Source organism: Narcine bancroftii, chromosome 2 (genome assembly GCF_036971445.1).
Source record: "Narcine bancroftii isolate sNarBan1 chromosome 2, sNarBan1.hap1, whole genome shotgun sequence".
In the NCBI taxonomy this organism is placed as follows: Eukaryota; Metazoa; Chordata; class Chondrichthyes; order Torpediniformes; family Narcinidae; genus Narcine; species Narcine bancroftii.
In genome coordinates, this window is record NC_091470.1 from 160,725,544 (window position 1) to 160,752,536 (window position 26,993).

Genomic DNA, 26,993 nt, shown 5'->3' on the forward strand with positions numbered 1-26,993 from the left:
AGAAATTAACCTCTATTTGTGATAGACGAGTGCACACTCTACCAGATATCTGTATATGCCCAAACAATGAGGGTACTATCCTGGGGATGGATTGTCTCAATAAAGCAGCCGCTATCATACACTCAGGGAAGGAAGACATTACACGAGTGAGTCACAGCCAGAAAAATGTAACAATTTCACAAAATTTCCACGGAACCATTGCAGCAAAATATTGAGGGCTTGAATTATTGTACAGTTAGCACAATATACAGGCACTATCGATCTGGGTTCTGATCCAGCATTGTCCAGGTGCTCCAATTTCTTCTGAGACTCAAAAGATGAACAGGATTAGTAGGTTAATTGGTCACACAAATGCAACTGGGTGTCGCAGGCTCATGGGGCTGGAAAGGTCTGTTACCACGTGTGGATTTACAAGGGAATGCCCCTTCTTGATTGGGCCCCAAGGCTCTCTCACCCCCCCACTGACCCCTGAATAAAGGCGACTGTGCAGGGCAGTTGACCAGCATGGATGGATATCCATCCATTGTAGTTATTCATGGTGCATCACTGTGCTGCGGCTGTAAACATCAAAATAAATTCATGGATATAGGCCAAACAAAATCTTTTTTTTTTTAAAAGCAATACAACTGTCTGTTGAGGTGACGGATTAAAATAAAAGCACACCAGATAAGGTGAAAGTAAGGGACACGTGGGCAGACTTCAGAGCAAGAACAGTAGGGGAACAGATTTCAGGGTCCCTCTCAGAATGCCTGCTTGCTGCAATCAAGCAAAACCTGTTGCATCTTGACCAGTGTCAGACTCCACAACACTACCTTGCATACAAAATTTGAACCCCCATTGATGTGCAACTACTACTGCACCACATCTCACTACCAGTGAGCACATGACTATTTCAAAGCTCAATCAAAAGTATCACATGGACACAACGGAGCAAATAGTCTTCGACTCTGCCTCTTGTCAGGACACCTTTGTGCTGGTTGCCATCAGCTTGCTGAAAATGATGGGAATTTTGCCATTTGACCTCAGGGGGCTGCTCCAGGCACCACCATTTTTGGCAAGCTCCTCCGCCCTACCAAAAAAATTAGCCCTGCACTGTTCGACCTGTTCTTCTTCAATTGGAGTTGTAATGGATGATGTACTACAGGAAGAATGACATTGCCAAGGGCATCTGAACCTCCCACACATTCAAGAAGAATAAGCGAGGAACAGGAAGGAGGTCTGTCCTTCAACTGGATGATTTGTGATGTAACAAATTAAAGCCTGGACAGAAATGGCTGGGCCAATGCCAAAAACAAATCATTAACTCTTTGCATTTGGCCACAATGCCAGAGTAGCCAAAGTTTCTGGAGAGGTGTGTGAAGGTCATTTACTAGAAATACCACATGTTATTTTTGGTGTTAACACATCTGTGCCTAATGTTTCCTTCAGAATTTAGGATAAACAGTAATTTTCATAGGAGAAGCTTCCTTGGATTATGATTGGAATAATCTTATTGCAAATAAGTTCTCAAACTTTGTGCCCAAGGGTTAAAGATCCATACCCCACTTTAACAGACCAGAAGCAATGCCCAAACCAGGATTCACGGTTTTCCCATTTTACTTTACTTCAGTCGATTAGAGACAAAATGATAGCTGGTCCAATCATCCCAGTTTTCTCTCAAGTTAAAATACCACATACCCCACACTAGCCATGGCATATTCATCCCTCTCATTGCCTTGCACTTCATAAACTAGACCAGGGTCTCCAAAGTCCCTGGGGGGAGGTCAATAGAATTATTTAAGGGGTCAATAAATACCATGGGATCAAAATGGAGTCAATAACATTGGGGGGGGGGGGGGGTGGAAGGAACTTTTACAGTGGAAAGCAGGATCAATGGAAAATAACCCCCATGGCAATGGTGGCCAACCTCTCAAGAGTGGACCTTAGTGGCCATCATGTTGTTTTTGGCTTTGGCCTTTGAAAAGTTGAGAGTAAATTGGAGGACAGACTGAGACAGATGCATGTGATCTTTGTTCCTTTGGTATTACCCCAGCCCTATCCAGGGCTCTCGACCCCCCCCCCCTCCTCCTTTCCAGCACCACCGTTTTCCCCACCCCATCCATGCCTGGGATTAAGCATTCCATGAAGGGGGTTGATGGTCTGAAAAGTTTGGGGACCCCTACGTGAAAAAGCAATGAATGCATTGAGACTGAGAAATACAAATGCACCTTTAGACCAATAATTATGTTAATGCAGGTTATTTCAACATTAGCTAATTACCCTCCCATCCTCCATTTTCACTAATGTTGCACCCTTTTCCCCTCCTGAGAGAGTCACACAAGAGAAGCCCTACTTAAACCTTGAAAAGATAGCGCTCCTGAAGTAAACATTATATGTCTTTAAGGGGTAATCTTCCTCCATTGATATGAAGGAATGCAATTGTATTGCATTCCACTGCTCAGAATATTTTAAATTTGTTAAAGTTGAAAGAAATTCAAATGACAAGTTGTTGTGGCCACATCAACTGAGCAACAATTTGTTAAGCAAAGCTTCCCCCTCCCCCCCAATCAACGTGATCTTCCAGGATAGTTGTCTGAAGAGGGCGGGTAAAATCACTGAGGACCCCTCCCCCCAGCACACGGCATCTTTCAGCCACTCCTGTCAGGAAGGAGAGACAGAGGTAGCGCCACTAGGCTGAGGAACAACTTTTTCCCACGGGCAGTGAAAACGCTGAACCCCCCAAAAGGAACTGCTCATCCTAACCATTGGAGTCTCTCATATTTACAACACAAAATTTATTTATATGTATGAATACTTGTCCTGCATATGAATTGCTCATTTGTACATGTGTGATGCCTGGCTGTTTATCTGCACGTTTTGAACAAAGGACCAGGGCTGTTTCGTCAGGTTGTACTTGCAATTGTGACACTACTTGATTGGCAACATTATAACAGGAACTATTTACCAAGATGCAGTTTCTGAATTTATCATTGGGAAACATTTCATTATGACATAAGTAGCTTAGCAACAAGAACAATTCAATTTTTGAAAGATTCTATTCCTGCTCTTAAGTGGAGTGGTTGCCCCATGACGACGTTGCCCATTTTCTCCCTCAAGATAAAAAGAATCGGAGGAAGTCACGTGATGGAGTAGTGACCGGTAAGAAAATACCAGCCCTCTCCAGAAAAGTAAAAAAAGGTAGAGAAAAAGCAAAGTCACTAACACAGAAACCATAACAAATTGAAAGTGAAAGTGTGGAGAAAATGGCAGCAAAGAAAGAAAAACCAAAAACGGGAAGAAAAGAAGAAGGAAGGACGTTGGAAGAGGAAGGTGAAGGCCTTACCGGTACGAGGAAGCCCGCCGTGGAGAGAGAAGCCCGCTCCCTGAGGTCAGTGGAAACCCCGAACTCAGGGCTACAAAGATGGCTCACAGAGCCAAACAAAAATGCATAACTGCGCATGCACGAATCCTCGCGCATGCGTGATGCACAAGACAAAAACAACACCGACGGGAGGGGGGGGACCAGCTGAGGAGTAAATCTCCACAGTTTAAACAGACAAGTATAACACAATAGCAAGACTCTCAACAGGAAAACATAGAAATTAACGGGAACAAGAAGGAAGAGAATAAAAATAAGAAATCAAAGAAACAACAGATGACCAACCCAGAGGAAGATGACCAACACCAAGACACTTTTAATAAAAATAAGAAGACCAAAAATACCCAACAAAATAAAACAAACAACCCAACAAGAAAACCAGAAGAGACAGAGGTAAAGGACACAGATCCTGGAGTGGACTCAGAAGAAGAGGAGGATGAACACAGAGAAATGGAAGATGAAGGGAAGGGCAAGTACATGGATATATTTTTTTTTAAAAGAATATATGGAAACATTAAAAGAATGGCAGTCACAAGAATGCAGTGAAATAAAAAGAATAAAAAGTACAGAAGAAAAAGTGAATAGATTAGAGATGGTCATGACAGAAATAGGAAAAAGAGTAGACAAGGTGGAAGAATGAGAAACAGCCATAGAAATGGAGGTAGATGACTTAAAAAAGAAATTAGAAGAATCTGATAAAAAAGTTAAAGAAACACAGGAGCTGTTAGCTCAGAAGATAGATATAAAGGAAAACTATAATAGGAGAAACAATATAAAGATAGTGGTCCTTAAGGAAGACGAAGAAGGCAAAAATATGAAAGAATTTATAAAAGAATGGATCCCCAGGGTCCTAGGAAGACCAGAATTACAGGAAGAATTGGAAATAGAAAGGGCACACAGAACATTAGCCCCTAAACCTCAACCACAACAAAAACCAAGATCCATTCTAGTAAAATTCCTAAGATATACGACAAGAGAAAATATATTGGAGAAAGCAATGAAAAAAATAAGAGAAGACAAAAAACCACTGGAATACAAGGGTCAAAAAATTTTTTCTATCCAGATACAAGTTTTGAACTCCTGAAGAAGAGGAAGGAGTTTAATGCAGCAAAAATGACCCTATGGAAAAAAGGCTATAAATTTATGTTAAAATATCCAGCGGTACTTAAAATAGTTATCCCGGGGCAACAAAGCAAACTATTCTCGGATCCGGAAGAAGCACGAAAATTTGCAGAACAACTACAAAACAGACAGAGAGATGAAGAGATGTAACAAGAACAAAAATGACAAGAAACTATAGAGTATAAGTAAGAATTAAGAAGGGAAAGAAAGGGAAGAAAGGAAGTAAGGAGGGAATTAAGAGAGTGACCTTTGTTATACATGAAGATTAAAATCTTTTCTGGGGGGGCTGGGTGGGGAAGAATAACAGTCACTGTGAAATCAGTTGATGCTTGTGAGCGGATTCGCAAATCCAAATGGAGAGGGAGATGTGGTTGCCCGACAAGGGACAAAGGACAACTCAGAAAGGGGAGGGACTATTGGGGTTAAAGGAATTTTAGATATGAGAATAGTGGAAATATTTTATGTTTTAGAAATGTTGTCTCATAAGGTGTTCAAAAAAAGAAAGCAGAAATGGATAAGAATGGATGGTGGTGATGAGGAAACGGAAAGGAAAGATAAACAAAGTATGAAATGACTATATTGAATTATATGACTTTAAATATTAATGGAATACATAACCAAATCAAAAGGAAGAAACTGTTAAATTTACTGAAAAAAGAAAAAAATGATGTAGCATTCGTACAAGAAACACATCTAACTGACGTGGACACAAGAAATCAAAGAGAGATTGGATAGGACATGTAACAGCATCATATAATTCAAAAGCCAGAGGAGTAGCTATATTAATCAACAAAAATGTACCAATCAAAATAGAAGAGGAAATAATAGATCCAGCAGGGAGATACATAATGATAAAATGTCAGATATATTCAGAATTTTGGAATTTACTCAATGTATACTCACCTAATGAAGAAGATATAAAATTTATGCAAGATATCTTTTTGAAGATAGCAGATACGCAAGGGAACATACTAATAGGAGGGGATTTTAACCTTAATTTGGACTCAAACATGGATAAAACTGGAAAAAAAACTAACAGAAAGAACAAAGTAACCAAATTTATAATTAAATCGATGCAAGAAATGCAACTTTTGGATATATGGAGGAAACAACACCCAAAGGAAAAGGAATATTCATATTATGCAGGTAGACACAAAACATACTCAAGGATAGACCTATTCCTGTTATCAGCCCACATTCAAGGGAGAGTTAGAAAAACAGAATATAAAGCTAGACTATTATCAGATCACTCACCACTGTTATTGGCAATAGAGCTGGAGGACATCCCACCAAGAATGTATAGACGGAGATTAAACTCCATGCTACTTAAAAGACAGGATTTTAGAGAATTCATTGAACGACAAATTAAAATGTACTTTGAAATAAATACGGAATCAGTGAAAGATAAGTTTATACTATGGGACGCAATGAAAGCGTTCATCAGAGGGCAAATAATAAGTTATGTAACTAAGATGAAGAAGGACTACAATCGGGAAACAGAACAGTTGGAAAGGGAAATAACAAATACAGAAAAAGAATTAGCAATAAAGGAAGATACAACTAAAATAAGAGAATTGGCAGACAAAAAAATAAAATATGAAACACTACAAACATATAATAAGGTGGAGAAGAACATAATGAAGACAAAACAGAAATATTATGAACTAGGAGAAAAAACGCACAAAATTCTAGCGTGGCAGCTTAAGACAGAACAAACTAAAAGAATGGTATTGGCATTAAGGAAAAAGGACAAAAAATTACTTATAATCCAACGGAGATCAATGAAAACTTCAGGGAATTCTACGAACAACTATATCAAACTGAAAACGAAGGGAAAGAAGACAAAATAGATGAATTTCTAACTAAAATTGAACTACCGAAATTACAAACAGAGGAGCAAAATAAATTAATAAAAACATTTGAAATAGAAGAATTACGGGAGATATTAAAAAAACTACCGAACAATAAAACACCAGGAGAGGATGGATTCCCAATAGAATTCTATGAAACATTTAAAGACTTATTAATTCCTCCCCTCCTGGAAGTAATCAACCAGATTGATAAAACACAAAACATATCAGATTCATGCAAAACAGCAATAATTACAGTAATACCAAAGATAGGGAAAGATCCACTCACACCAGCATCATATAGACCAATATGTCTACTTAACACAGATTATAAGATAATAGCTAAACTATTAGCAAACAGATTGGCCGACTATGTACCAAAAATAGTAAATCTAGACCAAACTGGATTTATTAAAAAAAGATGAACAACGGATAATATCTGTAAATTTATTAACTTAATTCATGCAGTAGAAGGAAATAAAACTCCAACAGTAGCGTTTGCTTTAGGTGCAGAGAAGGCCTTTGACAGAGTAGAATGGAATTATTTATTCAAAGCACTACAAAAATTCAGCCTATCAGAGAAATATATTAATTAGATTAAAGCATTATATAAGGGGCCATTGGCGAAAGTGACAGTAAATGGATATATATCAAAACAATTAAACTTAAGCAGATCAACAAGGCAGGGATGTCCACTATCTCCCTCACTGTTCGCGTTAGCTATAGAACCACTAACAGAACTGATAAGAACAGAAAATAAGAGGGATAAAAATAAAAGAGAAGGAATATAAAATCAGTCTATTTGCAGATGACGTTATAATATACCAGAAATATCAATAAAAGAATTACATAGGAAATTGAAGGAATATGGAGAAGTATCAGGGTACAAGATCAACGCAAATAAAAGTGAAGCAATGCCAATGAATAATGTGGATTTGACAAAGTTTAAGAAAGAATCACCATTTAGATGGCAAACACAAGCAATGCGATACCTAGGTATACAACTAAATAAAAATCTCGGCCAACTATATAAACTAAATTATCAGCCATTAATGAAAAATTTCAAGACGACTTAGAGCATTGGAAAGACTTACCACTAACACTGATAGGAAGGATAAACTGTATTAAAATGAACGTCTTCCCAAGGATATAATACCTATTTCAGTCATTACCAATTCACCTAACAGAGAAATTCTTCAAAGAGCTAAAGTAAATAATAAGGAAATTCTTATGGAAAAGGGGGAAACAGAGGATAGCACTAGATAAATTAACAGAATGGTACAAACAAGGAAGCTTACAACTACCAAATTTTAAGAATTATTATAGAGCTGCACAATTAAGATACCTATCAGATTTTTATCAAACAAGGGAAAAACCAGATTGGACCAGATTAGAACTAGATAAAATAGGGGAGAAGATACCTGAACATATACTATATAAATGGGATGAAAAAATGGTGCAACGTAGGAATTCACCGGTATTACATCATCTGCTCAACATTTGGAAGAAGATTCACATAGAGAGGAATAAAACAAATTACCAACTACCAAAACTAATATTGACGCAAAATCAACTAATCCCTTTCACAATAGATAACCTTTCCTTCAGAGAATGGGAGAGAAAAGGGATCAAAAGAATAGAAAATTGTTTTTCGGTAAATAAATTATTATCCTTTGAACAAATGAAGGATAAATATAACTCACGATACAATGTTTGCATACCACCAACTGAAAACCTACTTGAAGGACAAATTGGGAAACAGTCTGAGGTTACCAGAAAGAAGCAATTTTGAATATGTGATTACAGACACAATGATAATTTAAAAATTTAAAACAAACATGTACATCAAACTGCAAGAAAAGGAGAATGAGGAAACAAGCGGTAAACCTAAACAAAAATGGGAACAAGATCTAAACATAAAGATAAAGAATGAAACATGGGAAAAGCTATGCTCCGGAACTATGAGAAATACAATAAACACGAGGTTACGCATGATACAATATAACTGGATACACAGGCTATACATCACACCTCAAAAGTTAAAGAAATGGGACTCAACAGTATCAGACAGATGTTTTCGCTATAAAAAGGAAACGGGAACAACAATTCATACAATTTGGACATGTGAGAAAGTGAAAAAATTTTGGGAAGATCTAAACCAGATATTAAATAAAATCACAAAAAGCAATATACCAAAAAACCCAGAGATCTTCCTCCTAAGTAATATAAGAAACAAAGAATTTGGACTCAATTTGGATGGAGCACAAAAAAGATTTGTTATGATAGCCCTAGCTGTAGCAAAAAAATGTATTATGTCAACCTGGATATTAGAAGACAACTTGAGAATACAACAATGGTATATAGAAATGAATAAATGTATTCCATTAGAAAAAATAACATATAATTTAAGAAATAACATTACAATATTCGAACAAATATGGGAGCCATACATGAAACACAATAGAGAAATCCTACCGTGGACTTCCACCACCTAAAATGACAGAAGGAGAAGATAATGAAAAGAACTGACTCAGTAAAATTTCTTGTTTATTTTTATTAAGTGACAACATTGTTTAACGGGTTTAATGTATCTTATACATTGAACAAATAAATGTGAAGGGGGGTGGGGGAGGAAGGGAAGGGAGGGGGGGAAAGGGGGAGAAAATGACACTATATATTCAAGAGAAAAAATGTCTGCATCTTGGTCAGTGTGGTTTATAGTGTGAAAAATAAAAAAATAAATAAAAAGAATCCACACAATAATTTGAAAAACAGCTCTTCAGCCACAGGGAGGAGGAACCTTAGTGAGCACAATCCAATGTCTGGTCTCCAGATTTTGGGATTGCAGAAGTCCTCCCTGATGTGGAGAAAAGAGATTGTGGATTTGTGACCAAACTTCATATTTGACAAGCTTTAGAACTTCGGCAGGGGAAACCATCTGCTCCCAACATCTTGCCACTCTTCATTTGGGGCATGGCCTTCTCGTTGGTCTGAGATGGTGACAAGGTGGACAATATTTCCAGAAAGCGTTTGATAAGGTGCCGCACAAGAGACTCATCAGTAAGTTACAGGAAAGTGGAGTCCGGGGGAAGTATATTGGCCTGGATTGAAAATTGGTTGTCTGACAGGAGGCAGAGAGTGGGGATAAATGGGAGTTTTTCTGGTTGGCAGAGAGTGGTAAGTGGGTGCCACAGGGGTCAGTGTTAGGCCCACAACTGTTCATCATTTACATTGATGACTTGGAGGAGAGGACAAAATGTGGTGTAGCCAAGTTTGCGGATGACACCAAATTGAGTGGAAGAGCAAATTGTAATGGGGATGTGGAGAGTCTGCAGAGGGATATAGTTAAGCTGGATGAGTGGGCAAAGGTCTGGCAGATGGAGTACAATGTTAGTAAGTGTGAGGTTATCCACTTTGGCAAAAATAAAAGAGCTGAATATTATTTAAAGGGTGAAAAACTACAACATGCAGTTGTGCAGAGGGACTTGGGAGTGCTTGTCCATGAGTTGCAAAAAGTTAGGTTGCAGGTGCAGCAGTTTATTAAGAAGGCAAATGGAATGTTGGCCTTCATCGCTAGAGGAATTGAATTCAGGAGTAGGGAGGTAATGTTGCAACTGTACAAGGTACTGGTGAGACCGCACCTGGAGTACTGTGTCCAGTTCTGGTCTCCATATTTGAGGAAGGATATACTGGCTTTGGAGACGGTCCAGAGGAGGTTTACTCGGTTGATCCCTGGGATGAAGGGGTCGACTTATGATGAAAGATTAAATCGTCTAGGATTGTATTTGCCCGAGTTCAGAAGAATGAGAGGAGATCTTATAGAAACATATAGGATTATGAAGGGTATGGATAGGATAGATGTAGGAAGGCTTTTTGAGCTGGCCGGGGAAACTAAAACCAGAGGACACAGTCTCAAGATTCGGGGGAGTAGATTTAGGACAGAGATGAGGAAAAATAGTTTTTCCCAGAGAGCAGTGAATGTTTGGAATTCTCTAACCAGGGAAGTGGTTGAAGCTGCTTCATTAAACATATTTAAAATTCGGTTAGATAAATTTTTACATGATAGAGGAATTAGGGGATATGGGGAGAAGGCAGGTAGGTGGAGTTAGGTCATAAATTAGATCAGCCATGATCGTATTGAATGGCGGAGCAGGCTCGATGGGCCATTTTTGGCCTACTCCTGTTCCTACTTCCTATGTTCCTATTCAAGAACGGGGTTGTGGTTGAGGAGCTATTTGAAATGCACCTTCCAGTAGCAGACAGCCTCACTGACCTCAACAAGTTCACCTTCATTCTGGACTCTCAATGGACAGACCCTCAAGGGTTTGAGCTGTTGGCCTGGACATGCTGATAACCATGAACTGTGGATCTTTCAGCAAGTTTGTGGAGTTTCTGCACCCTTTCCACCTATTCTCTTCTAGGTCTGGTTAAATATTTTCTATTAATCTAGAGGCTGTTATTTCTGCTGCCTTTTCTCCAAAGCATGGTGGAACTTTCAATCCTGGAACAATTTCTGGAAGTATTCAATTTGTATTTGTGATAGAACAATATAGCACAGTACAGGCCCTTCAGCCCATAATTTTGTGCTAACCAAATGAAACCTAAAGAAATTAAACCTTTCCTTCCTTTTACCCTTAACTTTCGATTTTTCTTGTATCCCCATTGTACCAGCCTCTCCCAGCACCCCTGGCAATGCATTCCATGCATTCACTACTCTCTATTTAAAAAAATAAACATACCCTTGATATCACCCTTAAACTTTTCTCCCCTCACCTTGTACACATTCCCTCTATTCTCACCCTGGGAAAAGGGTATGCTGCACAGCCTAATCCATGCCCCTCAATCTCATAGACCTCCAAGTTACCGCTCATCCTGCTCTCCAAAGAGAAAAGCTGTAGCTCTGTTAACCTTACCCCAATCCAGGCATCATTCTCATAGATCCCCTCTGCACCCTCTACATAGCTTCCACATCATTCCTGGAACAAGGTGACCAGAATTGAACACAATATTCCAAGTGTGGTCTAATCAGAGTTTGAGAGTGGCAATGTTACCCCATGGCTCTTGAGCTCAATCCCCCACCTAATGAATGCCATAAGCCTTAACTACCCTTTCACCTGAGAGTGGTGAAACTCTGGAAGATGCTACCACAGGTTGCTGTGGAGGCCAGGTCATTGTGTGTATTTAAGACAGATTGCTAACCTGACCATTCAGACAGCTAGCAAAGGTTATGGGGAGAAGGCTTGGGAGTGGAACAGAGAGAGAGATAAGCTTATGATGGAATGGCAGAGTAGAATCAATGGGCCTATCCAGTGGTCTTTTAATTTGCACAGAAACAGAGAAATCTCAGGATTTGGACCCCAAGATTCCTCTGTTTAAAAGTCCTACTATTAACTGTTTACTCTGCTTTCAAGATTGATCTTCACACTTATCTGGATCACAATCTACCACTCTTCCACCAAATTCTGCATCCAGTCTATATCCCATTTTAACCTACAAGATTCTAAACTGTCCACATCATCTCCATCCTTGGCATCATCTGCAAACTCACTATACACAGACGACCGTGTGGCTCGGTACAACAATGACACCATCTACAAATTTGCCAATAGTACCCCTGTAGTGGGTTGTATAAAGAAAGGTGACAAGTCAGCATACAGGAGGGAAATTGAAAACTTAGCTGAATGGTGCACCAACAATAACCTCTTACTCAAAGTCACCAAAACTAAGGAGCAGATTGTTATCTTCAGTAAGGGAAAACAAGAGGTATACAATCTAGTGATCATAGGGGGAAATCAGAAGCAGAGAGGGTGAGCAAGTTTAAATTCTTGGGAGTCATCATCTTGGTGAATCTTTCCCAACTCACTAATGGGATCGTGAAGAAAGCACGTCAGCACTTTACTTCCTCGGGAATTTGTGGAGGTTTGTTACAACATCAGAAACCTTGGAAAATTTCTGCAGATGTGTGGTGGAAAGTGTGCTGACTGGCTGCATCGTGGTCTGGTGTTGGAACACCAATGCCCCTGAGCACAAAGCCCTCCAAAAGGTAGGGGACACAACACACAGGGCATCACAGGCAAAACCCTCCCACTATGGAGAACATCTCCAGGGAATGCTGCTGTCGGAGAGTAGCAGCCATCGACGACCCACACCACCCAGAACACACTGCTTTTGCTGCTGTCATTAGGATAGAGGTATAGGTGCCACAAGACTCACCACCAGGTTCAGGAACAGCTGTGACCCCTCTACCATCAGACTCAACAACAGGGACTCTTATTTGTGCACTTTGATTTAAAAAAAATTCTTTCTATTGCACAGTTTGTTTACATTATATTTACACTTTGTTTACATCATTTTCTGTGTAGTTTGTTTTGCACTGCCAATAAGTGGTGGTTCAGGCTCACCTGCAGAAAAAGAATCTCAGGGTGCTATGTGATGTCATGCATGTACTCCGACAAGAAGTCGGATCTGAAAATTACTGACCCATTCCTCAACTTCATCATCCAGGTCATTTATAAAAATCACTAAGAGCAGAGTCCCAGAAGAGATCCCTGCAGAAATCCACGAATTTTCTATCTCCAGACAGAATATGTTCCATCTGCTATTATCATACTCTGCTTTCTTGCAGAGAGGTCAATTCAGAATCCACACAGCCAAATTTCCATGGATCCCAGATCTCATTACTTTCTGAAAGAGTCTACCATGGGAGACCTTGTCAAACATCTTACTAAGATCCATGTACACCGCATCTGCTACCCTACCTTCGTCTATTTCTTTTGTTACTTCCTCAAATAAAAACCTGTTCAGCTTGTGAAGCATGACCTACCCCTCGTGTGATATGGCAGCTCAATATTATGTACCATCAAATACCACATCAGTGAACTACTTATTTTTGTAGTATCTTTTGCTTTATTAGCCAAAGACAATGAAGTTTGCTTTTGCTGACTTACAGTTCCGTGGAGGTGAGCCAACCTCCTAAGTGTTCATTTTACCCACGTGGACTTCATTACTTGGTGAATAGCATCAAATCATATCCTACCATAAGACACTGAACAGTTCACTTTCAGGAGAAATCAACAAGTAGTAGTGGCTTACCTTCCCTCACCCATGAGATCAGGCTCACAATGCCAGTACTTGAAAATCTGAATCCAACATCGCACTTTCCCAATACATGGTCAGCTCATTTTCTTAGAATAGAAGGACCTCATGATTTAATCTAGGCTGAGATTTCAGACATCCTGAGGGAGTGTTGGGTATCTGATCATTACACCTTTCACATCAGATATTAAGTGGAGACTTCGTCTCCCCACTCAAGCAGCAATGACCCTGTTCTATCAACTTGGCAAAAATCAGAACAAGACCAGGTTAATATCCAGTCCTGCTTCTAGGTAAAGTGAGGCACACCAAGTCAACAACATTCCAAAATTAATCCAATCGATATGGAGCCATTTGGTCAAATCTGGTGCAGAACAATACTTAACATGCTAAGGTGAACTGTGCACCTCTTTACTCCCGCAGAGATCTCCACAGAAATATTCATTTTATGCCATGATCTCCGTTCTTTAAATGAGACTATTGATCACAAAACTGAGATGTTGCCAGAAGATGCAAGTAAATGGAGCAAGATTAATTTTTTTCCCACATTACCATTAGTACGCGGTGACCCATAAAAACAAGATGGAGGGATTATTGGTCCACCATCTTGTAATAATGGGGGAGGGGGTCACTTTGGCATACACTTGGGATTCTGAATTTATAGTCTCTTGGGAACAAGGTCTCTCTATCAGGAGAAATCTTTTAGCCTATTCCCTCTATTGAGGGGGAGACCGAGAATGCCAGGAAAGGACATTTTTGGTAGGTGCTTTCTTTGTCCTGCTTTCCAAGCCCAACCTCGCAATCTTCAGATTCTAGGCCAACTTGCCACTGTTGTGGCTGTCTTCAGCTTGCAGGGTAGTACAGCATTCAGCACCACATTTGGAACATTTTGCTGGCTTCCCCCTTCGCAAGCCCCATCCCTCGGACCACTGGAAATCTCCAGCCGTCTCCCTTAGGATAAGTGCGTTTTGCCTTCCTCTGAAACACAGAACTTATCATGAGAAAATTCTCCCCGTGTTCCATAACAAGCAGCACATTGAAAGAATGGAGCTCTTTCCTCTTGACGGAAAGGTCTATGCTCTGATGTGAACAAGAATTAATGACTGCCTGCACTTGTGCAAAGACTGCACGACTGGCAATTTCTCATGCCTGGGATCACACCTCTTGAACACAATTTCCTATCCAAATCTAGAACCTGGGTGACATTCAGTGTGCAAATTGGGATAGACTGCACAGATCCAAGTTGGAAAGCACCCATCTGACCTTGTGTTCTGTGCAGAAAACTGAACACAAGAGCATAACCAGAGGTCCTTATACAAAATGTCAGCCATTTGAGCCTTCAAATTCATTGTTGATTGAAGCAATCCTGACAGGATGGGCATACCTTTACATTCTGTTCCAAGGACCCTGACCTAGCCCTATGGACAGAATAGTCTCCAACCATGAAGTACTGTCAATTGTGTCACCACCCACTTGATGAACACCTCAACAGCTGAAGAGTAGAGAAAGCACACCATGGAATTTGGTGGGAAATGACAACTAGAACACAGACCCAAATGGTGCAATGCAATTTTTAGTTTACCTCCAAGTAGCTCAACAAAATCTTGAATACATTTTTGTTTAAGACAAATGATTTTGAAATGCCATCCTACACTTTTTGTTCCTGCTGGAATGCAATTTCAAACCATTGATGCGTGGGCGAGAATGCACGATCCACTAACATTAATTACTCGAGTCCATTGTGGAGTGAATCATTGATTCGTGAGATGCTTTAACTGACTGAATCCTTGTATTTGATAGGTGGTGAAACTAGATTCAATGGTAATTTTTAAGTTGGATATAAACTTGTACAGAAAACATACTAAGGGGTGGAGAAAGAGCAAGAGTGTAGATTAAAATTTCGCAAGCTTTCAAACAGCTGCCGTGAATCTCTGCAGTTTAGAGTTTAAGATTTTGGTCTTTTCTAATCATGGACAAAGACAATTTGAATACTGATTTTTTTTCCATTCTAGGTGTTGACGCAGTAAATGAAAGGAGACAGCCAGGAACGTGATCCCACTGAGATAACCACATCAATAATTTCACAGAGCATCAGGGAGTTGATTTACATCTGATTGCTTGTAAAATTCAAGATCTGGATGTAATTTCCTCAATGTTGATACGTAACATTGTTGCTTAGTAGCTCATATGGTAACACTATCTTTCAATTAATTTGTGTTTGGGGTCAGAGATATTAACTCGCTGCTCAAGTACCAGGGCACAACACGTCAAGGTGTTGTAGGTGAGGAGAGGTCAACAAAACAGAAGGAAACCGAAACAGCAAGTATGTAGTGTATAATTAGTCACACTGGCAACCCACACAGAGGCAACAGAGAAGACAAAATACAGCAAACTACAAACAAAAAAGTTGCCTGTGACACACGGCAGCTGGCACTCCAAGAGAAACCAGCATAGTTATTCAGGCCAAGCACCTCCCATCGGAACCATAGGATATTCAAACGTTTAAGCAAACTAAGAGGTGAGTTTAGAAAAAAGAAAAATGACCAAAAGGGAGTGGGTGGTGAGATTGATCAGCCAACAAAAGGAGGCAATAACCTACTGCAAAAGGAGGCAGCTGTGGGCAACCAAGTGAGGTGGCTGAGGGGGGTGCTCTGTGGTTAGTAAGGGATTACTTAAGGTGGTGCGTTAGTGGGGAAAACCAATTGAGAACCACTGTGTTCAAGTTTTGCAGATTCAAGCATTTCCAGATTTGAACGCACAGTATTTTTTATTTTTTTTTAAAGTTAGCACTAAAGGTCTACCAAATTATCATCTTGGTTCTTTCTGGATAAATAACACTTTAAAGTCTTAATAGTGAGATGAGAGAACACCACTTCAAATTCTACATAGATCATCTGCTTCAACACACAAATAATAGAAAGTAAATGCCACATTCTATGGAATTGCATCAAATTCCCACTCTTTGCCCCAGCGCTGCCTGGAGAAACGAGCAGTGGTTACAACCAAAAAAATACATCCTCATTTGGAGATCATATGACAGCCATGAACTTACTCGAAAGACAAGGTGTTTCATGAAACAAACACCAATTAGGGGTAAGGCAGCTCATTTTAGAGCCTGGACCAGTGCATGGAATTGAGGTATTGTGGGCTTTAGAGACACTCTCCAGAACAACGTAGACTTATGCAGTTTCTGATGGACCACTTGTCCCTCTCTTCCAAAACGCTTTGCCTCCTCCCCCCCCTCCCCCTTCGGAGCCTCCCCCTCCCCCTTCGGAGCCTCCCCCTCCCCCTTCGGAGCCTCCCCCTCCCCCTTCGGAGCCTCCCCCACCCCCTTCGGAGCCTCCCCCTCCCCCTTCGGAGCCTCCGCCCCCCCCTTCGGAGCCTCACCCCCCCCCTTCGTAGCCTCCCCCCCCCTTCGGAGCCTCCCCCCCCTTCGGAGCCTCCCTCCCCCTTCCCCCTTCGGAGCCTCTCCCCTTCCCCCTTCGGAGCCTCTCCCCCTTCCCCCTTCGGAGCCTCTCCCCCTTCCCCCTTCGGAGCCTCTCCCCCTTCCCCCTTCGGAGCCTCTCCACCTTCCCCCTTCGGAGCCTCTCCCCCTTCCCCCTTCGGAGCCTCTCCCCCTTCCCCCTTCCCCCTTCGGAGCCTCTCCCCCTTCCCCCTTCGGAGCCTCTCCCCCTTCCCCCTTCAGATCCTCCCCTCCTGGCCCTGGAATCCCCTTCTGTGGCAAACATCTTTGCCACATCTACTCTGTCAAGGCCTTTCAGCAGTTGAAATGTCTCCAAGAGGTTTCCCCCCCCCTCATCTTTTTGTTCTCTGAGTACACTCCAAGAATTGACAATCACTCCTCCTATGCCAACCCTTTAATCCCTGGTATCATTTTAGTAAATCTTCTCTGAACCCTCTCCAACAGCAGCAAGTCTTCAAATAGGTCACCCAAAATTGCACACAGTACTCGAAACGTGGTCTTTGAGCAAGGGTCTATGATCAATATGCCAGGTTGTGAGTGACCCAATGACATCAACACCAACAGGGAGAACTGGAAACCAAACGAAGTGGCCCATTTTCGCAAATTAATGGCTCAGTAATGCATGACAAATAGATTTTAAATGGTAGCAATGAATAGGTTAATTTCTCAATAAGGTGAGACAAGCCTTTCCTATCTTCTGTGGTGGAAAAGTCAGAGGGGAGTTCAATTGCAGGCATGAAGGACAGGCGGACAAGTGTATGCTCAATGCCAGCAAAAGCTACACAATAAATCTTTCGAGTCGAGCACACTAAATCATTCACTCCCCAAAAGAATGCAAAATTAAAGACAGGGGGACTTTCATCAAACATCACAAACACCCAAGATGGGGAGAGAAAGTGTTCTGAGAGCACTGTTGAATTAAAAGGAACACCGCCATTAAGGCAATGGACCAATGCGAACCTGGCTGGTGGTGGCAATTGTTAGTACATTCACGTGGCACTGATGGGCTAGACTGATCTAAACCAAATAATTATTTGAGCAGTGAAGCTCGGTGCCTCTGATAGAGAGATAGGGGGAAAAAAAAATCACCCCGAGGCCAGCTGCTATCCAGGGCTTTCTGCTGGTAGACGAGATCAACACTCAGGGAAGACAAAAAACATTTGTGTTAACTGTAGCTATCCATAGAAAGAGGAAAACATTAGGAAACCATTTGCCTCCTCCCCCAAAAGAATATTCTAAACAGGAAGGACTAAGATTTCATTTTTTTTTGTACATCAGAAGAGTGAATTAGATATTAAATGGGCCATTTGTTCTCTTTGGTGGAGATATGAGTTAATTGCAAGGAAAAACACAATGATTTGAAGGGCAGAACAGACAAGATGGGCTGAATTGTTTAATTCTGTTGAAAAGAGGAATAATAGTCAAAAACAAATGACCACAAATGCAAGATAGCAAAAACCCCAGATTCAAAAGATCAGAGATAAATTCATAGTTGCAGTTAGTGCAAGAAAAAAAAAGTGTAGTCAGATCTCATTGTGGACCCAGAGAAGTTTATGTAGTACAGGGAAGCAAAAGAGCCTGATAGCCATTAGATCAAAGCAGTTCTTAAATTTAAGTGTGGTACTTCAGGCTTCTGTACCTTCTGCCTAAGGGCAGAGAGAAGAAATTGTGACCAGGGACCTTTATGATGTCAGCTGCCCTGAAGGATAAATACTTTCAATAGGTGGGAAGTTGATGGGCTAGGCAACTTTTTGCACTCCAGGGCATTCAAGTTTCCAACCCAGACAGCAAATGCAACCAGAGTAACACCCGTGGGTGTTCGACAACACGCCGAATCTTCCAAGACTTGGTAGAAAGTAGAGGCCTTTGTCACCGTTGCCTTGATGTGTTGATTCCAGAAGAGGTCGTCTCATATGATGCCTCCCAGGAAATTGAAGGTACTAATCCTCTGCACCTCCATCAATAAAGATGGGCATTAGTCCCCTCAGCTTAAAGCTTACAATAAGCTCCTTGATCTCCCTGATATTAAGTTTTTCTTTAAATTATTTTAAAACTATTTGGAAGAGAAGGGAATTCTCCACGATTTCTTGACAAAACAAATTTCACAGGACAGGCCTTTATCAGAACGCCATTCATGGAAGACCCTCAGCACCACATTTCCTACAACAGAGAGGACAGTCAAAAGCAACCCAACGCTCTATGACCTCAAGCAATCATTATATTTCTTCCTCCATTTGAGAAGGGGAGGTCAGAGCACAAGTACGATAAACCCTAGCTCCCCGCTTTCCCCCCCCCCCCCAAAGATTAGTGATTAGACTCACAAAACAATGATTTGTCATTTCAGTCAGTTCCAGGCATTTTACAGCAAATTAAAATCCTTCAGGAACTGAATAAAATTGGGAGTTAGATAAAAAATGTAAAACAGAAATATGGCCACATGATCCAAACTACAGGGTTAAAAATGTCACCATGAAAATTGGAAACATCAATGAATTCAACATCCAAGAGGATTTATTTACCCCCAAAACTCTGCTTATTTCAATGATCCACAAGGATTGCATTTTATTTTGTACTTTAACGCTTCAATTTGAATTCTTGTGATTTAAGCGTGCATTGGAAAAATTAAAAGAAACTGAACACCAGATTTAGAGCACAGTCAAACCTGCAACTCACTCAGTCCACAAGCCCCTGATCAAGAACAACCACACCAGTCAAGAATAGTAAACAAATTTCGTAAGTAGGGAGACCATCACCCCCTCCTGATAAAGGGTCTCCCATTTATATTTGATTTGTGACTGACGCACAGTAAGCTAATCTGCCTCAGATGGAGTTTCGTCAGTAAGTGAACCTTCTGCACACCAGTTGTAGTGTAGAGCAAGAGCTTAGTTCTGAAGACTGCAATTCTGTGGAAAATCAATCTAGAAATATTTAGGAAACTGAATTGACATTAGACTGCACAGATCCACTTTGTTCTCCAAACATTATCCTTCAAAGTGTACTTGTATACAAATATACAATTTTTTAAACTTCAGCAGGACTCCATATTAAATTTAAACATCAACATACAGCACAGTAAAAGGCCATTTCAACCCATGAGTCCATCTCATCCAATTACACCCAATTTCCTACAACAACTTCTGTACCTGCAGAAGAGCTTGGGGAAAGGACAACACCTCGCCGACTGTCAATCAGCCAACCTGAACAGACCCAAGTCCCACCCGGTCGGGCGTCAATGTTGTATAGTCTTTTGGTTTTGTGTGTTTGCTTCTGACCGACAGCACACCACAGGCTGGGGGCTGGGGGCTGAATAAATCAAATGAAATAAATAATTATAATGTAACAGGAAAAAAGTTTCAAATATAAAAGTAAATGTCTCTGAAGAATGAGAACAAATATCCAGCCAGCTTTGGGGGGGGGGGGGGGTGTGGTGGCCTTGGTCAGGCTTTGCTTGTAGCAGCTGTTTGAATAAAGTTGTGTGAAACAGCAATGGTGCCACCCAGGTTGAAGAGCTGGTCGCTGGGGTGACGCTCATACAGTGTCTCCTTATCCCCACTTAGTAAGAGTTGCTCCATTCAGAGGTGGTGGGAGGGAGGGTTAATTATCTACAATGTTATTGTTCATCTTTCGGGCGGCTCCGTGGAGGGGGAGGAACCTGCAGATGCAGCGACGGTTAAATATTTTCAAAGAATGTAATCGAAAATAAAGCTTTAAGATTTATATGTTCATGCAAGTGAAGTTTGTTCAGTGTAAGTACATATAGTATTTTTGTCTTTTAAACAGTTTATTCTTAATGCAGGTGTATTAGTGAGACATTGTAAGAGTGAATCTCAAGCAACCGGAAAATTCACTTATCCGACAGCTGCCAATCCCACAGGTACTGGATACTGAGGATCTTACTGTGTTACCTTCAATAATGCATGCAAAGAAATTGATTCAATTTTAATTTTAATAAGTATCAATAAGAGAATCTCAAATGCTGCAATAAACTTAGGGAGGCCTAATAGAGTGTAGGTGAACAAATGTATTGGAAAGCATCCAACATTAGGAGAGAGGTGCTATGGACTGTGAGAGGAAGACATCTGGTGGATAGTTTTTTTGAGTTCCATGCATGATGCTGTTGTCAAACCAGCAACTATAATCAATTCCACACAGCAGTGGGAAGCTCTCAGTCGTTGTTTGATAAATGTTTGACCCCAGCATTTTAGCTTGAGCTATCTCAATGGAATTTTGATCTAGGTCCCTAATTAAATGTACCAGCCTTGAAGTTTGACTGTGATTCCTCCACCTCCGACCATAAATTTACTCGCGGATCAATGAAATGGCAGAAAGATGACTCAGTGAATCTTTGTGTCATGACGCTGCTCATCCTGCACTTGCGGCTATCCTGCCAGATCATTCATTTTATTGCGGCAAATGGTATTGGTGGTACACCATCTAGGGCAGGATTATTATTAGCAATGCTTATAGCAAACTGCAACTTTAACAGTTACAGTGTATAATCTCATCAATTGGCGATCAACTCCTCATCATCCTCCAACCAGATGGCTTTACCACCCACCCCCCTCTCCCTCTCCCTCTTTTCATGGAGCCAAAAATCAATGATTACCTTTCCTCTTATCATATCCAATGAGCACCTTCTACCCTCCCCCCCGCCCCCCCCACTCCATTTTTCCCCCTTAATCGCTTACATTTAATGAAGACGCCGGTGTGGTGATATGACCACCAGCCTACTGCAGGGGGCGATCTCTGTACCTGCAGGAAGACCACCTAAAGGGCTGACTCCACCTGGTCAGCTGTCAGTCAGCCAACCTGAATAGACCCCCACCTAGGGCGCTGACTCTACCTGGCCAGCTGTGAATCAGCCGACCCGAATATAGACCTGAGCTAGCCCCTCCTGAACCTGAGTAAAGCCTGTTGTACAGTCTTTTGAGTTTGTGCTGGGGCTGGGGCTGTGTTGGTTTTCTCCAGGTGTTCCATTTCCCTCTCCCCCTGCAAAACATACAGGGCTTGCAGGTTGATTGGTTTATTTGGGCTGGAAGGGCTAGTTACCATCCTGCACATCCCATTGAAATTAAATTTTTAAAAAATTAATTTATTTTGTTCATTAACCCATCAAACTCTGCCACTTTTTCCGAGAGTCAGGAAGGATCTCTCATTGGCTTTCAGCTCACTGCTCGTCACAGTGACCTGACCACAGGGGTCTCTACTCTCCCCCCCCACCCCGAAGTTGGATCAAGTTCTCTGCACTGAACAACCGTCCACACACCCAGCCCTCACCCTCCCTTACACTGGGAAGGCATCCCAATCTCCATCTTTGCAACAAGAATCTCTGCCCTCCGAATGAGAGCTCACCATTTAATTAGGGGAAAAAAAACATATTCCCCAACCACCCTAATGTCTACTGGATTCACCCAACACAAAAGTTATTGGGTTACAAACCATTCACTCCTAACAGTGACAAACTGTTCAGGATCACACAATATAGACTGACTTTTTCAGTACAAAGCCTACCTGCCTCAGTGAGGCAAACCAAGGAAGCGATAGCATCACCTGTTGAAAAATGACTGACAGTTTTAATTCACCATGCAGTCACCAACAAGCTGAGAGCCAGCATTTATGGTCACCTGCAGACTGCTTCAGAAAAAGCAAATTGCTTTTTTTACCCACTTTGCTCTTTGTATCCAGGTGAGTTTGATACAGATGAAACAAGGCCTAATTAGACCTTGTTTCCAGCACCATGCACTGTTCTCATTAAACCTAATGATTGAGCCACTTATCTGTTTTTGGAACCAGCTGTGCTATGTCCTTTACAGATTTAATATCAACACACCAGCAGCTTTAAGGGCCTCTCATTGGCCTGGAGACTAGATGGCCACTTGGTGGCAACTCGAGTCTCCGCGACGTCTCCTGGAGACTAGCTGGGTCTCCGGGAAGTCATGGGAAATTCTAGCATGCTCGATTTTTTTGGAGACTTTTTCCAGTCTCCAGCAGGTCTCCATCAGTTGCGGTGATGTGGCGGAGACTAATTTTGTCCGTGACGTCTCCGAGACCTGCTGGAGACCAAGGAGAAGTTGCAGCAACGTCACGGAGATGTCTCCCCAGTCACGGACAAAATTAGTCTCCATGACATTGCCACAACTGAGAAGATGTCCCCGCGATTTCTGGGCGAATTGGTTGTCTGGAGACATCTCGGTCGTCGCCCTGGCGTCGCCTTGGTGAGAGCGCAAGCCATTTTATGGTCTCCCGAGTTGCCGCGACTGATCAGTCTCCGCCAATGAGATACCAGTGTTAAGCAAATGGGTGAAACATTTGTTGACAGAATTTTAAATCCTATTTTTGGGCATCATATTCTAACTTTGCTCCAGTGCCAAATTGGGGAATGTTTCTAGGAATAATGGGATGTGGATGCTTACCTGTGATTCTTTGAATATTATGGCACAGTAAACAGGCCCTTCTGGTCTGCACCAAATTATTATTCTGCCTTGTCCCACTGACTTGCACCCAGTCCACATCCCTCCATTACCCCTCCCATCCGTGCACCTGTCCTGACACAATGAGCTCGTGATTCACTTTCTGTTGCTGGGGATTTCCTTTCTGCTGCAGAACCTAAATAACAGGACCAATGGTTTTATTTCAACAGGGCTTGCAAGAAATTTGAGACAGCAGGATTCTACTGGATTTTTGCAGTGGAGAGAAGTGACCCAGATCAGTCATCAACGTATATCCTAAATTGGAGCTCAGGGACAGACAAAGCCACTCGCCCTCAAAATGAGAGCCGAGAAATGGGATCTAAGATACCTAAGGATCGTCCCAGTGTAAACAGTGAATGGGGTAGACAACAAGAGATTTGTCTAAATGGGTGTTTGATTGTCAGCACATTTTCACCAGTCCAAAGGGCCTATGGTATTCTGCTTTCTGATTAGAAATGACCCTTTGGTTAATTGACCTTTATGTTGGGTTTAGTGTGGCACGGTTAGTGCAACGCTGTTACCGTGTCAGCAACCTGGGTTCGGATCCAACGCTGTTTGTAAGGAGTATGTATGTTCTCCCTGTATCTGCATGGATTTCCTCCAGGTATTCTGATTTCCTTCCACCCTTCAAAACATACACAGTGTGTAGGTTAATGGGGTATTTGGGCAGCTCGTGCTCATGGGCTGAAAAGGGCCTGTAACCCTTCTATATGTCTAAATCAAAAATTAAATAAAACCTATAGCTGATCATTCCCCTAAATCCCTCCCAATAACCCAGTATAAAGCCAGATCTACTGCTCTCCTGCTGTCCATTGAATGATGGTTGGATTTAATGATGTGCACTGAAGATTTGCAGCACTCCACTAGGTAGCATTCCCCTTCTTGTTACTAGCACCCTCCGATGCATTTGATGATTGATTTTCATGACCACTCTTGTTCGATGAGCAGAGGGCTTCAACCTCAAATGAAGAGTCTCCTGATTAACCTTCCTCTCCTCCACCTCAGAGCAAACTGTGTGACTGCTGCAAACAGTAGGCTAGAGCCGCGTGGTTCCCAACCCTTTCCTTTCCACTTTAGGTAATCCCTATACCATTGGTGCTCTGTGATTAGTCAAGGATTACTTAAGGTGGGAAGGGAAGGTTGAGAACCACTGCTCTAGACCCAATTGTTACTGAAATATTTTGCTTGACAAAAATTGTCATTGGCCCATTTCCTTGGGAGGTCTGAAACCGTGCACATAACGCGTCAATGAGGGATGATTAAAACAGGGGTTTTCAACCTTCCCACCCTCATACCACCTTAAGCAATCCTTGACTAATCACAGAGCACTGATGGCATAGGGAGTGCTAAGGGTGGTATGTGAGTGGTTGAGAACCACTGGACTAGATGTTAAACTCGGCTCTTCTTGTTCAGTCTGTGCAAAAGTAATGCATTTATCTTTTACATTCTCCTTCATGTCCTTTTGTAATAATTTTCTAATCTTTCTGCTACTTTTTATTAGTGCATTCACTCTGCTTTTGCCACCTTCAGAATTCTCCTCTCGCTTCTCTCGTGTGTTTTTAGTCGAGCATGTCCGAAATGATCTCCCTCTTTCTGGATGTAACTGAACTTAAAACCTGTTCATATCATCATGCACCTTCCTTGATTATGAGGCAGGTGAGTTACTTCAAGGGACGACAGCCAAGCTGGGAACAACATCGGACCAGTACGTTACTTCCACTCATCTCATTCCCCATGCAATCTATTCCCTTAGACCTGTGAACTACGCACAGCGGTCATTGACAATGTCCGATTAATGTACCGGCCAGCACGTTTTTTGGGTTGAGGGAGGGAACTAAAGTGCTTGGATAAGAGGGTGCAAACTCCACAGAGACGACAAAAGAAGTCTGCATTGCATATGGGTCAAAGGAGCTGTGTGGCAGCAGTGCTGACTACTGTGCCGACCACTGATACACTGGGGTCTGTCTTTCTTTGTTGACAGAGGTTAGAAGAAATAAAATGTTTGGACTGGCAATTGTGGTTCAGGGAACAGCTGTGGAACAGTGTGTTCAGGAGACTGGCCGGCACCTGGAGTGACACCGAGATCATTAAGTGGCATTCGGCATTTCAGAGGCTTGTCCAAGGTGTTGATCTGGAAGTACTTCAGTCATCTGCTATCGGGTAGATGGTCAGTTTGGAGATTGGAGGTCTGAAAGACCCCAAGAATAGCTCTCTCTCTCTCTCTCTCTCTCTCTTGTCATGCACCTGTGTTCAATGATGGGATGGCAGTGAAGACCATTAATACCTTCAAGTTCCTTGGAGTCCACATGTTGAAGGACTTCTCCTAGAGCTACCTGTAGCATGTTGAATGACCCAAAGACTTGTTGACTCAAACCAAGGCTTTTATTAACAAAAGACTGGAGCGTAGTGCATCGAGGTTGACCAATCCAGACTGACCTGGGTCTGGTTAGGAGCAGCCCTTTATGACCTGCCGGTGGGCGTGGCTACAGCTCTCAGCCAATCACTACTACTATATGCAAATCAAGGTAACCGTGAATAAATCACGTAAGAATCTGTACTATCAAAGGAGATTCAGCATTCATCAAATACTCTATTGAACATCTACAGGTGTACTGTAGATGTTTGAACACAAATGCCCAGGAAGTCAAATGATACAAATCAATAATTGGTTATTTTTGTGCTTCCCTCATTAAAAAAAAATTGTTTCCATAGGAAAATGTGTAACTTAAATAAATTTCTAGCCAATTACCTAATAATGTGGTCTCAAACTCTTCTCGCCGCTATTTTTGGCAGAAGGTATGGAAGCCCTAGTTCCAGCATCTTCAAGAACAGCTTGATTGCAACAGATATCAGGCTCTTGAAACTCCCCTTAACTACACCAATCTGATCTGAAACGACTAAAGGTTTGTCTTGTGGCGGCGCGCGGCATCACCGCACACAAGGTGGCGTCCGAATGTGGCAATCTCGCCGGCTAAATCAGCTTTCTTCACGGGCTGCTGGCCGAACGGCAGGAACGCTGGCCTTTGCGGGCCGGCAAGTCGGTGACTTAATTTCCGCCGGAAGTGGCAGGACAACCAGGCCCAGCAGGCCTATATAAAGGCAGGGCGAGCCGTCAATAAAGTTAGTATCGCCCGTACTCACCTCGTGTCAGTATCCTGCTTTCACACACGCGCCACTGTCTGCTCTTTTACTTGGTCACGTATTCTGCACTAGGATTACTGTAATTATTTATTATTTGTCTTTTTAGTATCTATGGACTCTTTTTAACTTAAGTATACCAATATAGTTGGTTTTTTAAAGTTACTTTTGTCTTTTTTAAACAAAGTATTTGTTCATAGAAACATAGAAGAAGATAGGAGCAGGAGTAGGTCATTAGACCCTTCAAGCCTGCTCTGCCATTCAATGAGATCATGGCTGATCTTAAAGTTCAGTACCCCGTCCCCGCCCTCTCTCCGTAACCTTTAATATCCTTATACTGAAGAAATATATCTAATTCCCTCTTAAATAGATTTAATGAACCTGCCTCTACTGCCCTCTGTGGCAATGAATTCCACAGATTCACCACCCTCTGGGTCAAGAAATTCCTCCTCATCTCGGTCCTAAATGGTTTGCCTATTATCCTCAAACCCCGGGTTCTG

At 41.8% G+C, this 26,993-nt stretch overlaps 1 long non-coding RNA gene across 1 annotated transcript; it reads left to right on the forward strand.

The window, feature by feature from the left end:
• The first annotated feature begins 2,943 nt into the window (after positions 1 to 2,943).
• On the forward strand, positions 2,944 to 26,432 carry LOC138754551 (uncharacterized). Its single transcript, XR_011351821.1, has 4 exons — positions 2,944 to 3,367; positions 15,435 to 15,940; positions 20,682 to 20,759; positions 23,526 to 26,432. It is a non-coding gene; the product is annotated as an uncharacterized lncRNA (long non-coding RNA).
• Positions 26,433 to 26,993: the final 561 nt, after the last annotated feature.